The 19,062-nt window shown below is 40.6% G+C and overlaps 1 protein-coding gene across 1 annotated transcript in view; it reads left to right on the plus strand.

The window, feature by feature from the left end:
- Positions 1-538: 538 nt before the first annotated feature.
- bach2b (BTB and CNC homology 1, basic leucine zipper transcription factor 2b) overlaps positions 539-19,062 on the plus strand; it is a 95,194-nt gene continuing 76,670 nt past the window's right edge. Inside the window, exon 1 of the mRNA XM_029462969.1 lies at positions 539-807. The gene's annotated coding sequence lies outside the window, so the exon portion shown is untranslated. The remainder of the gene's footprint in view (positions 808-19,062) is intronic.

Below are 19,062 nucleotides of genomic sequence, written 5' to 3' on the forward strand. Positions count from 1 at the left end.
AGGTTTTTCTGCACAATTAAATGCAACGTGTTTCAAGATGTGTTGTTTTAAACTGGTGAACTTTGATGACAGTGGTCCGCCTTCCTTCAATATTTCGTTTTTTTTCGATTTTTAATTATAACATATATTGTACGTTGTTGTGGACGGGAACGAACCCCATCTAAGTGTCTTAAGGTTGTTTGCCTCATGAAATAAGTAAACACTGAACTAGAATGTCTTCCTTCTGCAGCTTGTGAAAAATGTCTTCTGTCATCTTTCGCCGTCAAATTCCCGCTGTGTGTACAGAGAGGAGGAGGGAATTGGGGGGGCAGCAGAACCAGCGAGCACGAGGGGAGGGATTTGAGCGAGCAGCCAGCAGTACGATTCTCCAAGCTCCGCTGCGCATGTTGCAGGGAGTACGCGCGCGATTCCCGCAGGCACCAACGCAAAGCCAGACCGCGCTTACGATGTTGTGAATGAGGGGATAGAGTGACGTCAGCGCCCTAATGTCAACAATGTAGCGACTGAGAGTAGGCGTTCCAGTCGAGTGTAACAAACAGCAGAGACGGAGCGGCACGCCGCGCTGGATCACCACGCACACATACACACGCGCGCGCAGTCGTACACACAGCGGCAACAACAGACCGTAGAGTCACAGACGGCATTTTTCTGTAAGTGACAAATAAGCGAGTTGCAGCAACGGGAGAAGAAGTCACCTACCTGCAGCCGGGAGGCTTTGAGGAAACGACAAAGCGAGTCATCATGTGAAAGAACTTATGTAGGAAACGGACAAAAGGGCAGGAATACGAGCAGAATAGAAAGTAAAAGGTGAGCTGGCATGCACGTTTCTTGGCGTCATTTCTCTTTCTCTGATCAATATATCGCTGTTTTATATCTGTTAATTCACCGTTTTGTCAATCTCTACTAACTACTGTTAATGCTCTCATAACCGAGTTGCAAACTTGCATAAGTGTCGCAGCGGTGCGCTCCAGTCAGGAGAGTCCTCACTGTGATCTATGGAAAAAGTCACTTATAGAAGAAAAAGAAAGAAAGAAAGAAAGAAAGAAAAACCGCATGCATACTCGAGGTGCGAGTATTTAAGGGTGTAATGCGTTGGGGTGTGAACGCGGGTTCGGGAGTGAAACACAACTCTGTACCACATCCTGTTATGCTTTGAGTCAATACGCTCCATTTTCTCTGTTTTTGCAAAGTAGGTGCGTTGGTGATCCCAGAGGAGGGTCAGGCATGCCGCTGCTTCGACGAGCAAAAATACAAATACTCCATAAAAGAAGACGCTGTCACCTGCAGCGTCATTAAACACCTCCCTCATTCACTACATGTACATTCATCAAATGCATTTGCAGCCGAATATAATCTGTATTATTAGTATTGTTATTGTTATTGTTATTATTATTATTATTATTATTATTATTATTATTATTATTATTATTATTATTATTATACAGTGCACTTCAGCATTTTTTCTGCTCTTCTCCAATCCGAAAATATGGAATGATGTAATCATCTGCTCACTAATCAACATTTTAAAAAATCATCAAAAATATTTGCTGTGTAAGGACGAGCCTTATTTGCTCCGACAGCCAATGGAATCATCTAAATCGCTCGACGGTGTCGTTTAGGAACCCATATTTTCATTATCATTAACCCCTTATGTTAAAAAGATCGTGAGCAAGCCTTACTCTCATTAAGTTGGGGGAAATAAAAGAATACATTGTGGAATTTAAAATCAAGTGGTGACTGTTTCAAAACAGCTGCTACTTTCCGCGCAGTCCTGCTTTGTCATGTGGATGTGTGCTGCAGTAGTGCCTTAGTCAGTCCCTGTCAGTCTTATTATGCAGGAGTCAGCGATGTAGTGGTGAATTATGCTGTGATGCAAGTCTGTGATAAGGTCTCGCTAGTCGAGATAATTGGTTGGAAAACACTTTTTCGGAAAAAGAAAATCCCTTAATTAAACAAACCAGTTTGATGACACATGCGTACGAGCTATCTCAAAGATACATATTAGATATTCAATGTGATGTATATTTGCGAAGTTTACAATAAGAATAAATCATGCTTCTTCTCCGCTTTCTATCATCCACGTTTGCTTTGCTGAGTCGCTCGTGGAATAACAGGAAGCATGTGTCCAGGCAGCCAGTGCTGTGTCTTAGCAACATAAGAAAGGAATAATTCATGTGTTATTTCGGGATACTATTGTTTGATCGCCACGTGTTTGACTGGCGATGAGGTGCCATAAGGGAGCAGAGTGATGCTGCCATTATTGCGGTGATACAGCATTTTGAGCAGCGGTGACATCCACGGCATCACAGCCTCTTTGTCTGTTTGTGCTGATGCACTGAGGGGATCGCAGCATCACCCTCCATCCTCGAGCGTTTCTCACGTACTGTGTCGCGTTAACGCTGTTATTCCTTTCACATTCTAACATTATAAATATTGGATATACGAGTACGTGCAGCAGATGATTTTGAGTGAATGCTGAAAAGAGGCGGTGCAGGTTTTGAAGTAATACCTGATCATTGACATTTTATTGGGAACTGAGATGAAAACACATTGTCGTTCACTGACTTCGCTCTGCTTTCACAACACGTGCATAGCGGCAGGCAGCACTCATGCGCAGTTTTACGCAGGAAGCCTTTTGTTCTGTACAGTAGTCCCGCTGCCTTTCTTTTCCCATGCATGGCCATCCCCCGCTTATTGTAAAGGGGAGGGGGTGTCCAAAACTGTAAACCCCACAGTGACTCAGTCAGGCTTTAATGCCACTTCATCATATCTGCCAGCGCTTTGTTTCTCTCGCTTTTATTATCATCTAAAATATCCAATGCTATTTATTTCTTTGCATCTGGATTCTCTATTTTCTTTGTCCTTCAATTATGAGAGGAATTAAATGACAAATTACATGTTGACCTTGGTATTAAATTATCTACAGTATATCATAATGGTATAACAAAAGAAAATACATTTAGAAATTGTTCTAACATTAACACGCAGTTTAAGAGGTCAGTTATTGAGACATATTCCTCAATACACATCAGTCAGGTTTCCTGTTGAGATCTGTTCACTGAGATGTGTGAAAGGTTTTGAGTCTGCTCTTACCATGTGAAATAAGACATTTCCATTTAATCAAGCATGGCATTTCTGTGTGTTTGTTTTTTGTCATTCTGCATCTTTAAAGACTGCATGTGGTGAGTTTATAAAGACGGCCTCAGCTGATACCTGCATCCAGATAATACTTGTCTATTCTTGTCCAGTCTTTTTTAATCTCCCATTGATTTTAACTTCTGCAAATATGCATTTGTATGGATAGTGTACACAGCAAATCCAGTCTTTACTATCATCACACTAGGGCGAGGCAGTTATCATTATCATACTATAATAATAATAATAATAATAATAATAATAATAATAATAATAATAATAATAATAGAAAACTGTGAAAACCTGGTCCACCCAGCCAGACTTTGGTTAGCGCCTGCGCTTAAATGTAAAAGTGCAAATGGACGAGCATAAAAATCCACACAACAGCCCGACCACATCGGCTAACAGCCACTATGGGGCGTCTCTGTATGTTTTCTTTCACAAAATAGCGCGCCTGTCTGTGATAGAAATGAGGATGTGTGTGTCTGTGTGTCTGTGTCTGTGTGTGGGTGTGTCTGTGTGTGTGTCTGTGTCTGTGTCTGTGTGTGTGTGTCTGTGTGTGTGTCTGTGTGTGTGTCTGTGTGTGTGTCTGTGTGTGTGTGTCTGTGTGTGTTTGTGTGTGTGTGTGTGTGTCTGTGTGTGTCTGTGTGTGTGTGTGTGTCTTTGTGGGTGTGTGTGTTTCTGTGTTTGTGTGTCTGTGTGTGCGTGTGTGTGTGTGTGTGTGTGTGTGTGTGTGTGTGTGTGTGTCTTTGTGTGTCTGTGTGTGTGTGTGTCTTTGTGGGTGTGTGTGTTTCTGTGTTTGTGTGTCTGTGTGTGTGTGTGTGTGTGTGTGTGTGTGTGTGTGTGTGTGTGTCTGTGTGTGTCTGTGTGTGTGTGTGTCTTTGTGGGTGTGTGTGTTTCTGTGTTTGTGTGTCTGTGTGTGCGTGTGTGTGTGTGTGTGTGTGTGTGTGTGTGTGTGTGTGTGTGTGTGTGTGTGTGTGTGTGTTTAACACGTTGCATCTGTACCATTACGGTTCAGGTGCCAGGAGAGGCCAAAAAGGTGAAGACGTCTCTATGTGTGTCGGCCAGCCTGAACTTTGCCCTTCTTACAAAGCTTTCGTTAAACCTGGGTTAAACACATTTAATGGAAACTCTCTTCTGTTGTATTATTGTAAAAGCTTGTGATGTTGTTGTTTGAGGTCAGGGCCATTGCCAGGACTTTAGACACACTGATGGCATGATGTACCCTCACCGTCCACCCCCATAACACTTTGGCTGGACAACAATAATAAATACATAAAATGTTCTTTAGGCATTGACTTCAGGCTCCTCATCAGGCTGTAAACAGTACAAGCACACCTGGTGTTCTACAGTATATAGACAACACACTGGAAATACACATTGTTGCATCAGACAATGAAATGACCGACCTTTGCAGGAACATAAAAGGAACGCAACATTTACTAAAAATTAGTTTTATTTTTCATATTTGATTTATTCAGGTATCCTTTTAATATTATATTTCCTTTTTCATTTAATGATATGAGAAACAAAATGGCGTTAAAGCTTTCTTCTCACTACCAAGAACATAATTGTGGTGGGAAAATTATAATGTTATTGTTATTGTATGTATAGTTTTTTCATTTGTTTAGATGAGCCAAATGTAATTATAATGAGTTTAAGAATACTGGAATCAGCCTGTAAAATACTCACTTGTAGGTTTTTATTCAACAATTGAACCCTAACCTTAATTATTTGCTAAATCCCCCAAATTCCCAGATAAAGTACCCAAGACATGACCTCAGTGAATGAGAGCCACAACCATATTTTGGATGTTCACATTTTAGACTTCCTCTTCGTTTATTCCGCTTTGGTCACAACTGCAAAAGTATCAAAATAGATACAGAAAAAGTCATAATGTCATAAAGGACAACATCTCTCAAGTTGAGCTTGGCTGTTTTGGAGATCTGGACATAATGACTCCCTCAGGGTTACTAGCCACAGCTGAAATCCCACACAGCAACAGGATCCCTTCATGTGACCCTGCCGGTCCCCCCTTCATGCTTTCCATTCTCAACTGTACTGTCCAGGGCTGGCTCCTTCAGCTCTCCACTGAGCCCGTAGTAATCATCTTTATGCTGCTGAAGTTCCTATCAAGCTAATTAAAATGGTGACGACAAAAGAAGCCACTTGTGTTCAAAAGTAACCGAGCACATATGGGTTAATGATTCATGAAATTGCAGTTGGAGTAGGACGTGATGGAGTGATCTCTTTGTGTGATCATAGGTGGATGTCTCCAGAAAACAGTCCCAGCAGCCTCTAATCTACTTAAACGGCATCGTTGTTGATTCTTATAAAGCATAGCAGAAGTGTGGTCTAAAAGAAAAGCAGATCCTCCTTGAAGAAATGCACAAAAAGCTGCAAATCCACGCCTCTTGCATAGATTTTTCTCTCTATATATCATTAAAGGATCGTTTGCATCACTGAGGATATTTCAGTAACCCCCACCAGCTCAGCTCACCATTCCAAGTCAGTGCCGAGGCCAGAGAAAAAGAAAAAAACATGTTCCCATAGCTCTCCCACGTCAGCACAAAGGCATGTTTGACTGGGCTGCTGCCAATGTGAGGCGTCGATGGAACAGCACTGCTGGGAGAAATCTAAGATCCTGCTCTTTACACCAAGGGCTATTGTTTCCCCTCTCTCTCTCTCTCTCTCTCTTTTCTAATCCCTTCTTCTCTCCGTCATATCATGGCTGCTCATTCTTCTCCCACCGTTCACGGCAGCGATGTGCACTGGCACTATCGCTCACCATGTGAAATCAGATTGCATTATCCCGGAAGACCCAGCTGCCCTCAGTCTGCGGTTGCAGAGTCAGAGCCTGTGTCAGTGTGTTTGCTGCTCAACAGAGACACTTGCCAAGAAGCTATCAAATCTAAAACACCACAGGCGTATTTCTGATTGTTTTGTTTTGTGTTGCCTGTAAGAAATTACCAAGACACGTAAATCATCCTGATGGCTGCGTCAAATCGATTTGAAGATCTCACAGACTCGTCCTGCTTCACCTTCTGAACTCTGAGCTAATCCTCTTTAGTAACCCATCCTGTGGTCATCCAAGTTTACAACTGTGAAAAACATATTGAGCTAATAAAAGGATGCACATCTGGTCCTAATCGCTTTGGAAAATATAAAATTGAGGATAGAAGAGGAAGGGAGTTTTAGTAGCTATTGAAGCAGTTTAGAAGAATGAGGCGTGTGTAAAGTGGTGCTCAGTGAATGAAGAGAAAACATAGAGCAGTGTAATGACCTGTTTTTATTGGATTAGTGCAGCACTACTACTGGCAAGGGACAGGAGAGCAATGCCGAGGTCTATTTAAACTTACACCCACGAGCGTCTGAGACTAAAGTCAATTCTGAGTTTAATATCAGAATTTTGGATTCTGAGGAGTAAGTGTTAGAATTATTTTTTCCTTTTAATAATACTGATTAGAGCTTCAAACGATTAGTCGATTAATTGATCGAGAGAAAAATATTAGCAAACTATTTTGATAATCTACTAAACGATTGAATTTAATTGTTTTCATTTTATTAAATGTTTGCACTTTAATCTCAAAAAACAAGTTACATTTTCTCTCATGTTTTCATTTCAGAAATTCTGTTTTGTTCACATGGCCCTAATACTCTCCCAAATTCTGAAAATAATTTCAAATAAAAGATAAACATTTTGATTCAATGTCACATTTAATTTTCAGAATATTGAGAATTTACTTATCTTTGTCTCAAATCTCAGAATTCTCATTATAGTTATACAATTCTCAAATTAAATTGAGAATCCTCAATTTCTTCCCATAGTTAGTTCATTTCAGTCTTTAACTCAGATACTGTATTTTACTTGGCTGGTAAATGTCATTTTAATATGTATCCCAACTGTGTTACAGTTATGGCGTTTGCCGGTCCCTATATGTATTACTTAGCAGAACATCTCAAAATATCAATGACATTTGGTGGAGTATTTAGCAAAAGAACATTTTTTAATTATTTTATTTATTTAGTTTGACAACAATATTCATATTTCATACTGACTAAATTATGTCATGTGATTTCTCCTATTAAACTCAGACTGATATATCTATTCAAAATGTATATTCAAAGTAATAATATCAATAAGAAAATCATATTTCCATACATCTATTGGTAATGTTAATGAAGAAAGCTTCAAAGTGCTGTCTTGACCTTGGAAGCAGCTGTTGATGAAACAATGTCCCCTCCGGGTCCAGTTGCTTTCAGTCACATCACATGTTCTTTATCTGCTAATGAAAATGGTGATAGGATCAGAAGCTCCACAACAGCTACTGAAAGGACCTTTCACAGTAGACCATCCACTGTTATAAAGTACTGTGATGCATCACAAAGAGCAGTGGGAGACATGTCCGGGCTCAGACAGAGGCTGTGTGTGTGAACAGACTGAAGCAGAGGTGTAGCTGTGAGAGTGTCCACTTCATGTGTGACTCAGCAGTTGCAAAGAGAAAAACTGCTGACAGACAAAAGGAGGACTTTAAATTATAACTAATGTGAGCTTCAGTGTTTCCCAGGAGGACACACTGTTTACTCCGCTGAGTTTTCACAGCAAACTACTCTCATTTCATATGGTATGCATATGATTTCTATGGTGGTAGCAGGGGGGCGGGCACTGGGGACCACAAAGACAACAGTGTTTACTATGAATAACCTCAGCAACTCGAGGAAAATCCAACATGAATATATGGAGGAGCTGGCCTAGCTCCATGCCTGGTAATGCCTCTGTGATTGTTACCTAGGTGAACATCTAGACACAACGAAAGCACTTGATGTAACTCTTTGGACGCTCTTTTCCTAGTGGGCTGCAGCACACATGTCATTCATTGTGTGACACTTGGAAGAATAAAAGAAAGACCACACACAAGTCAGTGGAATATAAAACAACATGCAAAAGCTTCATCAAAGCACTTGCTGAAATATAGAGTGTGTGTTTCATACTGCACTGGATGTGTGTTCAGGAGTGAAACGACCGTAACACACGCTAAAGTTTCACAGCTATTTTTGTCAAGATCGGTGTCCCAGTGGCAATCTCACTACATTGTCCAACTGACAACAGAAATTGCACATAAACACAAATGAATAGAAATACAATTGAGCTCTGAGTTAAAAATGAGAAATATGATAGTTGAGATTAAAATCAAGTAAATTCTGAGAATCAAGTCAAAAGAAAAGTAAACTACTTTCTGCTAACAATCCCACAATGCAATTTCTTACAGATACAACAATGACTGTTGTTGCTGTTGTTGCTGTCAGTTATGATGCAAAAATGATGATGAATAGTAAGTGTCCAAAACATACATAGAGAGTGCATACATAGGGAGTACATACATAGAGAGTACATATAGCGAGAGTACATACATAGGAGTACATACATAGGGAGTACATACATAGAGAGTGCATACATAGGGAGTACATACATAGAGAGTGCATACATAGGGAGTACATACATAGAGAGTACATATAGCGAGAGTACATACATAGGAGTACATACATAGGGAGTACATACATAGAGAGTACATACATAGAGAGTACATACATAGAGAGTACATACATAGAGAGTACATACGGGAGTACATACATAGGGAGTACATACATAGGGAGTACATACATAGGGAGTACATACATAGAGAGTACATACATAGGGAGTACATACATAGAGAGTACATACATAGAGAGTACATACGGGAGTACATACATAGGGAGTACATACATAGGGAGTACATACATAGGGAGTACATACATAGGGAGTACATACATAGAGAGTACATACATAGGGAGTACATACATAGAGAGTACATATAGCGAGAGTACATACATAGGAGTACATACATAGAGAGTACATACATAGGGAGTACATACATAGGGAGTACATACATAGGGAGTACATACATAGAGAGTACATACATAGGGAGTACATACATAGAGAGTACATACATAGGGAGTACATACATAGAGAGTACATATAGCGAGAGTACATACATAGGAGTACATACATAGAGAGTACATACATAGGGAGTACATACATAGATAGTACATGCATAGGGAGTACATACATAGGGAGTACATACATAGAGAGTACATACATAGAGAGTACATACATAGGAGTACATACATAGAGAGTACATACATAGAGAGTACATACATAGGAGTACATACATAGAGAGTACATACATAGGGAGTACATACATAGATAGTACATACATAGATAGTACATACATAGATAGTACATACATAGGGAGTACATACGTAGAGAGTACATGCGTAGGTAGTACATACGTAGGGAGTACATACGTAGGGAGTACATACGTAGGGATTACATGCGTAGGGAGTACATACGTAGGGAGTACATACATAGGGAGTACATACGTAGAGAGTACATACGTAGAGAGTACATACGTAGGGAGTACATACATAGGGAGTACATACATAGGAGTACATACATAGAGAGTACATACATAGGGAGTACATACATAGATAGTACATACATAGAGAGTACATACATAAGGAGTACATACATAGGGAGTCCATACATAGGGAGTACATACATAAGGAGTACATACATAGGGAGTACATACATAGAAAGTACATACATAGGGAGTGCATACATAGGGAGTACATACATAGAGAGTACATACACAGGAGTACATACATAGAGAGCACATACATAGATAGTACATACATAGGGAATCCTTACATAGAGAGTACATACATAGAGAGTACATACATAGGGAGTCCTTACATAGAGAGTACATACATAGAGAGTATTGAGGGATTTCAGACACAGCTACTTTCTTTTCTTTCTTTTCTAAACGTACTGTATAAATGTTAGGCTTTTATAGACTTAAACAATAATTAATCTTCATTATTATATATAGAGTGAGGTAAAAGTTAATAGAAAAGATTAGACAAGACAAGCCTTTTTTGATGCTCGGAGGGGATATGCACATGTTGCAGCAGGCAGTACAAGGACAGATTCTATACTGTACAATCTTCAAAACTCACATACCCTCCACCAGAACTGAGAAGTTGCAGTGGTGTGAACAAGTTTGCAAAGAAATCTCAGGGTTCACACACACACATAAGTGTAAAGTAGATGTTCCAAAAACAACTAATTGAGAGAGTTACCTACCACTGCAGGTAAAGTGAGAGATTTGTTCTTTTAACTGTACCTCAGAGTAGCTTAAAACTCCTAGCTAAAACGGAAAGAGTAGCATGTTTTAGAAAACTTTCACTTTTAGCCAAATGACACATAACATGCTTAACCCATCTGTAAACTCAGCAGCATCCGACAGAAGCTGCTGGTCACAAACACGTGTGTTTCTAAATACAAAGACGTCAGTGTTAATGAAAGTGTTGGTTTCCCCCTGTCCTGCAGAAGAATGCTGTTGTAGGCTTCCTCCTCTGAACTTGAGGTCATATCCTTATGTGACACCCTTTTGATCTGTTCACTGACACTGAACAAGGAAAATATTGCCAGTGTTGATGCAATCCTCACTGTTTTCTCCTTTATGACACTATGATTAGTGTGTGAATGTGACAGTCACCACTGTTACACTGCTGCTGAGGAAAATGTTTTGGGTCTATAAAACAACTGAGTTTATGTGTTTGTGGTTATACTCATAACCCAGACAGACTCATGGAGGCTGCAGTAAGAATTGGGTATGGAAGCTACTGTGGTCATAAATATGGTTTCAAATTATATTTCAGGCCATTTGTCATCTAAATACATTCTGGAGTGATACACTGTTTCCTCCAGACACAGAGAGTCCAGGTATTGTTTTGTAGAGCCTGACCAGTATGTTGGTAGGCCAACACTGTGTCATAAAGCCATCTTTTAAGACAGTGTGATGTATGGTTAACCCTTTTTATGACTGTTGCATGTTATATATATTGTGATTTTAATGTTGTTGTGCGCTATCATGGCGATGAACTCTTGATGTGTATAAATATTTGCATGCTTCCTTTAACCTTTTCCCCGAACTGTCATAACAAAGACACACAGACGCGTTGCTAATTGACACACCTGAACCCAGCTAAAATCAGCGATCTCATTCGCCAGTTGGTGACTATACTCCCCTATAAATACGCCAGATTACCTGCTGAACCAGGCTGGATGGATGTAGACGCTGGAAGGATGTAGACGCTGGAAGGATGTAGACCTTACAGGAGGTTTCCCTCACTGCGCACTGATCCTCCTCAGCTCCTCCTCGTCTGGTGAACCAGACCTTGAAGGATGTTTCCCAGGACAGTTGCTGCCTTGCTTCCCCGCAGATCGGACCGGATCGGATCCCTTTTGCTCCTCACCGCGCACTGATCCTCCTCGTCTGGTGAACCAGCCCTTACAGGATGTTTCCCTCGCCGCGCACTGATCCTCCTCAGCTCCTCCTCGTCTGGTGAACCAGACCTTGGAGGATGTTTCCCAGGACAGTTGCTGCCTTGCTTGCCCGCAGATCGGACCGGATCGGATCCCTTTTGCTCCTCGACGCGCACTGATCCTCCTCGTCTGGTGAACCAGCCCTTACAGGATGTTTCCCTCGCCGCGCACTGATCCTCCTCAGCTCCTCCTCGTCTGGTGAACCAGACCTTGGAGGATGTTTCCCAGGACAGTTGCTGCCTTGCTTACCCGCAGATCGGACCGGATCGGATCCCTTTCGCTCCTCGCCGCGCACTGATCCTCCTCGTCTGGTGAACCAGCCCTTACAGGATGTTTCCCTCGCCGCGCACTGATCCTCCTCAGCTCCTCCTCGTCTGGTGAACCAGACCTTGGAGGATGTTTCCCAGGACAGTTGCTGCCTTGCTTCCCCGCAGATCGGACCGGATCGGATCCCTTTTGCTCCTCGCCGCGCACTGATCCTCCTCGTCTGGTGAACCAGCCCTTACAGGATGTTTCCCTCGCCGCGCACTGATCCTCCTCAGCTCCTCCTCGTCTGGTGAACCAGACCTTGGAGGATGTTTCCCAGGACAGTTGCTGCCTCACCGGATCGGATCCCTTTTGCTTCTCGCTGCGCACTGACTGGAGGATGTTTCCCAGGACAGTTGCTGCCTTGCCTCCCCGCAGATCGGACTGGATCGGATCCCTCTTGCTCCTTTCCGCACTCTATCGACAGTCCGGCTGGAGCACCCCCTTTCCCTGGCGCAAGGTGAAGCGGTTGTGCCATATTAACTGGACTGGACTTTTGGTATTTTTAAACCTAAACTATTGCTTGACACATTTAACATTATTTTAACTATTAATTAACGAGGTGTTTTAAAAGTAATGTAATAAAAGTCAATCATTTTATACAATTCTTGGTGTCATTCTCGCTGTATTGGTGTGGCTGGGAATTCGAACCTTTTAGATAAATTTGATGTTAGCGGGCTACTCTAGTCTGTTACATATGTTGGCAGATCAATCTGTACTGAAGATACTTACTCACTTGTTCTGGCTCAAATGTTACATTTCAGAGCCAACATGGGTTAGAAGTATGTTAATGAAGACCATGTGATATGGTTAAAGGTCCAGAACAAGTGAACAAGTGGACCTTGAGTTATGTCGACTGCTGCTTCCAAGGTCAAGAATAAATCATCAAGCTCAAGTTTGATACTGTTTTTTAATCTTTTTATTATGGTTTTGTATAATTATTTTTAGATTGTTGCTGCAATTTATTTATTTTTATCACAATTTGCGATTTTGCTTTCACTTTGAGAAATATGAATATAGTTTTCTTTAAAAGCCTTTTTTAATTTGTATTTATATATTTACCAAAAGAACGTTCTAAGATGGTCTAAAAACAGAACTTAACTAAATAAAATGTTCTTACATTTTTTTACATATACACGTATCTTCATAACAAGATTACAATTCTGAGCTTTGATGCCGGCCTCAGGTTTTTACTGTTCGTGATAATTAGTGCCATTGACAAATCTTGGTCCAATATATTTTCTTAGGCAAATCCTTATTACAAAACATTATGTAACGTTGCCTTTAACGATACATTTCTGATGACCTCATGGTAGTTTTTTTTGTCAATCTGCCTCTAAGTCGTGCATTACCTGTTCTGAGTTACAACGGCATCATCGTTACTGTCTGTGATTTTAACCATTAGCTGTAAGGAGCTAAATGCAGCTAGTTCTCATCTTACTAGAGGGCTGGATCTTTCCTGCCAAGGTCGTTTTGTTTCCCCCCCACCTCTCCCTCAGTCTTTCGGGTCGATGGGAAAAAGAATTGGCGCTCAGTCAAGCATCGTGGAAGGTATTTCAAACAATCAGTGGATTCCTGGTACGGGGAGTGAGATCATTGTTTTAGTGAAGGAGGGGGGGAGCGGGGATGACCCTCGTGGCAGGAGGTTGTTGTCCATCCTCCAGAGTCGCTCAGTGATCGCTGTGAACTTGCAGTTGACTCTGGCTGCGACAGACTACAGAATTCCTCTCTAGATGGATTTATTTGTTTTGCACATCAGAGACACTCTGCAAAAACAAAACACTCTCATTGTGTCCGTGAGGCACGTTAACGCAGAGCTCTGTCATCTGTGGCTGATGAATGTAGTATAAATAGAAAATAATGGGCATGCTTCTCCGAGGTCGGAGTAAACAAAGTGTCGGAGAAAACTATTGACAAGCAACAATGTGATCTTGTTTGCTTTGTGAGCTCACATACGAGATGACATTGAGAAATGTTCTTGGTTATTATTGCTGCACGTTCTCATACTTGAAGATAACAGAAGATCCTGGACACTACAAAATCCAGTTTAAAGCGACACTTCACTCACTTATTTTGAGTTTTCCTGGTTCCGAGGTTTCTTCCTGAACTCTGATATACTGTAATGCGAGTAGAATTTATTCATTGATTGTTTTGTTTTTTTATCGAAATTGCAATAGGAATGAGTTCAGTTTTCCAATCACAAGAGACAGTTTAAATGAACTGAAATAAATTAAACTACAGAATGTCACTTTTTCCACTTCAGTTTCACGCAATTAGTAAAAAAATATATATTATTCTAGAAAGAACAACTATCATTTTGATGTTAGAAAGGACAGAATGTAGTGCACAACCCTCAAAGTGCTGAGTCTTACTATACACTATAATTTCCTGACAGCTACCGATTAGCAACTAGCTTGGTAGTTGTCAAGTGAATGACCTTCTGTGAAGAGAGGTAGACATTTCCATGTTCAACTTTATGCACATCATATCACTGTTTTCAATCTCTGAACCCATTGGCTTTCGGCCTCATGAAGATAATCCTCAGGGGGCCGCAGCCAGCTGAGACGCAAGCATGGAGTTGAAGTTGAGAGACAAAGTCTAGGACTGGATTGTTTCACAAGTAGTTTAAAGCTAATACAAAGCAAAATAATCAGTTTGCTTAAAACAGTCTGTTTACTTGCATATATACTAAAGCCCGCTTGAACGTAATTGGCCAAAACTATATTCGGACTACAAACAAAAACCAGAACGCTTTCGATATCAAGTTCTTGTCAGGTTTCATACATATTCTACATATGAATGCAAACTATGTTTATAGAGTTTACATTGTTTTAAGTTTATCACCAAAATTGCTTTGAATTAATTATTATGAATATGAATAATCATAAACTTATTCTGTAGAAAATAATTCTAACACTATCTGCATGGCTTGATAACACTAAAGATTAGGGTGGGGTGGCCAGCCTCTTAACGACTGCACGCATTTTGAGGCAGTTTACAGTTTAAACCGAATCATGTCTTCATTGTTGAAGCGGTGGAGTGTAAAACAACAAAGTATGTTCAGTGTGCGGTTTGGTAAAGAAGTGCAGCTGTATAGGAGTTTGTGTGAGGGAGGTGAAGAGAGTAGGGGGGACATCCTGTGAGACCAGCACAGGTGGTTGGGAGGGGGTTGGTGTAGTGGTAGGAGGGGAGGGGGGAGGTTGTGGGGGCGTAGAAGTGCAGTAATGTGCCCACTTCCTGCACCGAGCCCCCGTGCTGTACTGTAAAACAGAAATCTTACAACGAGATCAGCAGTATTTGCCGGTGGTGGCTTCCTGCCATTTCACAGCAGGCAGCCATAGGTGGAGATCCTGTCTGTGCGCTCTAATGTCCCACTGTGCCTCATACTTTTCCTTAAGGTGTTTTTGTATTTTTTATAATCATGGTAGAGTAAAGGAGCAAGAAAAGGAACATTAATTCTACAGGAAGAAAAATGCTGGGAAATGAACGCATTAAAAACTGAGAGCATGGCGTTCACCCCGATGGGTTTTCCATTTGTTGCGCACAGATGTGGAAAACATGAAAGTCTATGTGTTGCGTTAAATCCATGTATACAGTCCTTCCTGTGGGGGTGTAATCTGTGCGTGGATACTTGTCAGCCAGGTTTATGCTGATGTCATCCTGTAAAGTGAATGATCACAAGTCTTTTCAGGGTTTGTTGTCATCAGACATGTTTGGAGCACTTCAGTCAGACTTTGGAGAGTTCGCTCCTCCATGTCAACCTCATGTTGGGTCATTAGGTGATTACGATTCTGCAAAACCTCAGATTGTGTTCAGCGATGATGCTTTTGAATGTTCACCCCTTATTGTTTCAAGCAGTTAGTGATGACTGCTGGCAGGGAGTACAATGTGGGTCCAGACCTTAAAAGAAAACCCTTTACCTGCATAACAATAATGCACTAATGAAAATGTATTTCATGCCGTCCTCTGCAGATAAGTGAATATGGAAAGTATAATAAGACTTTAGCCTGAAATGATGGTTCTCCAGAGTTACATGCACAAATAGGAAAGCTGATTGTTTAGTCCAACTTCTCTTGGGAGGTGAGTTCAAAACTGAAAGAAAACTGAAAAGTTAACATTTCCATACATTTACACACGTTTTCCTACATGCAGTCTGAAGAAGCTTTGCTCCATTAAACTTCAGTTTGTGTTGGAAGCCTTTAGTTTGAACAGGCTTTATTAGTATTAATACCACAAAGGCAGCAAGCTGAGATCGACGAGTTTTAACTAACAGCAGCATGCAGATAACATTTTAGAAAAAAATGTGGAAGAAAAACACTAAAGTGTATATACATGCAGGAGTTAAATAATTGTTTATTCTTCACCCTTGATTCCATTATTGCTTGTTGTTCAAATAAAACAATACATGTCGGTAACATCAATTCTGAATAATCTTGAAAATGCCATCATTCAATCCCTATTTAAGATTTAAGATTTAAAATGTAGTCCAGAGTAACTAGAGTAAATGACCCCAGAGCACAAGGTTTTATGGCTGTAAGATGACAGATGTTGACCTCTGAAAGCCAGCAGTTACTCATTCTTGCAAAAACCTCAAGTAATAAAAGGTGTTTTTACATCTAGAATAGCTTCATTATGGCAGAAACCACACAATCAGTTTGAGCCCTGGTGAGTGAGTCAGGAAGTTTGAACCTAAATGACCCAAATCAACTGTAAAGCAGCACAAGGAACTAACAAGTAGGTGTGATCTGAGTTCATGGCCAGTTGAGTGGGAGTCCACCTGTGTCTCCCTCTGGCCCGCAGTGAGTCATCATACTGTTGGTGTGTACCTGCGGCGGTCACATGCTGCCCTGAGCAGTCCACCGGCCGGGCCGTGTCATGGAGGACAGATGGTGAAAGGTCAACAAAGCAGAATGGTGGACACTCTGTTGATACTGAGTCACAAGATCTGAGTCAGCCAGGCGTGTTAAAACAAACCTGCCTCTGACTTTTAGACCATTTATTTATAGTTTTTGTTTGATTTAAAAGATGTAATCTTTAATAAGACTTTTTGTTTTTTATTCTTTTTGTTTTTTCTCAGACTCAGACAATGACAAGTGTTTTCTCAAGAAGAGCGTGACACAATTTAATCATCGTGTCATTATTTATTTATCATTAAGAGCAGCTGGTTGTGTCTGCCAATCAGGGTCCAGGGTAGTTACAGTTTTATATGTAAGGACATCAGTATTGTTTTTTCACTACCAGTGCCAATACAATAGCTCAATTTATTTGATATAATTAATTATAATTGATTTCGTACTTTGAAGGAAATAAACTAATGTTTTCTTCTACACCAAATCCCTAACTAACTGATCGAGTTAGTTAATATATTCAATATTTTAGTTTAATTCTGTCTACATGCTGAAACCATTTTGTTGAGAAAGAAACGGCCAAGAGAAAGGTGAACATTGTTGTCATATCTCGTCGAGTTTACAAGTAGTCTTGTCAGTCACTGTCTGTCATTTCACTTCCTGTTTTATTTTGTACCTACCTCTTGTCCCTCTTTCCAGATCCCTTTACTTCCTGCCTTTGTGTGGTTTCCCGCCATCGTCAGCGTCTGCCCCGCCCCTGATTGTTTCCACCTGTGCCCACTCACCTCATGTATACATAGTCCTGTCTCCCCTTGTCTTGTGACAGTTCGTCATGTTATGTCCCTGTGTATTGAACCAGTGTGTCAGCAGTATTCTTGGTGTAGCCTCCTTGTGAGCGTTTTGAGTTTGTGCTACCTTTTTGAGAGGAAAGTATTTTTATTTTACACTTTATATATGTCTCTGGTGTCGTGCATTTGAGTCTTCCTTCCCCGTGTCCGTTGTCGTTACAATTGTTCATCCCACGACTTTTAGTTCACATGCAGCTTTTGAGTTGTTGAAGGCAAAAGAGAATTACATTTGTTAATGAAATGTAGTTTATTTCTTAAACAGGTTTCGTCAAAAACCATACTCCATTATCACAAACGTGTGTCTGTGGGGTTTGAGTAGAAGAGATCTCAGAATTAAGTTGACGGTTGTGTGATTATATGACATGTATGATATAGTGTTAAACAATGAACTGAGACATTGTTAGTAAGAATAATGTAAGAGATATTTTGACCAAACAGTCCTTTCTCGAGGGCACAAACCAAGGTCAAGAATGAACTTCACCGTCATGAATATATATTGTATGATTTTTATTCACTTTTTGGGGGGTTCCATCCATTGAGTCCTGTATTTTTTTTTTTTTCTTTTAACAAAATAACTTTACATTTTGCCTAAACACCTGAAGTATGTTGACTGAATAAAAGGCTGAAATTGTTACAATTATTTAAGTTAGGAAGTGACTGATGAAAGAATAAATCAATGTAATGCTAGATGCTTTGATAATCTGTACTACAGTTGGTTATTACCAATAAACTCTTTAGATTTGAATAAATCACAGAATAATTAACAGGAGCATAACTTTAGCTGTCATGGATAAAGTGTTTCACATGTTTCACAAGTCCAATTGCAGAGATGTCCTATGAAAGGCAGAGAAGTGGAAAGATTGAGAAACAAAGGCAGAGTGAGTGGAGATCAATAGTCATGGCTGCATGAAAGGATGTAGGAAGCGGCCATTTAGATGGATTACAGTAGCACAGCTTCCCTTTCATCTCACTCAGGGATTGTGTCTGGAGGGGAGGAAGCAAATTGGTTCTCATCATGTTTAGCAAGTGCTGCTCAGTCTCATTCTGATAGCTGAGTCTGTTTGAACACTGATGTATATATTCCTTCAGGATGACATACAAGAGGAACATTTACACGGCGCTTTAAGCCAACTATCACAGTCATCTTCTCCAAGAGCACAGTGACAGACCACAAACAGGCTAATCTATCATACTCTGCTCTGCAGCTTTTCCAAAATGTGATTCATCAGCATGCTGCTGTAACCTTCATGATATCTCACAAACATGCAGCAGTGAGCACACGTTCAGGTCGAGCTCTGTGATCGTTATCGGTCCACAGAATGGCAGAATGAGAAGAGAAGAAATTGAAAAAGAGATTTCACAGCTGATTTGAATCTGAAAGTGAAGGGTTTCTTTAACCACCAGCACACGCAGAGACACCAGTGCTGTCAGCTCTCACTACGGTAGAGTCACCACTAAATCATCTCAGACAGTCTCTGGTTCTGCTCTGTGATGGGAC

This window comes from Cottoperca gobio, chromosome 24 (genome assembly GCF_900634415.1).
Source record: "Cottoperca gobio chromosome 24, fCotGob3.1, whole genome shotgun sequence".
NCBI classification, from domain to species: Eukaryota; Metazoa; Chordata; class Actinopteri; order Perciformes; family Bovichtidae; genus Cottoperca; species Cottoperca gobio.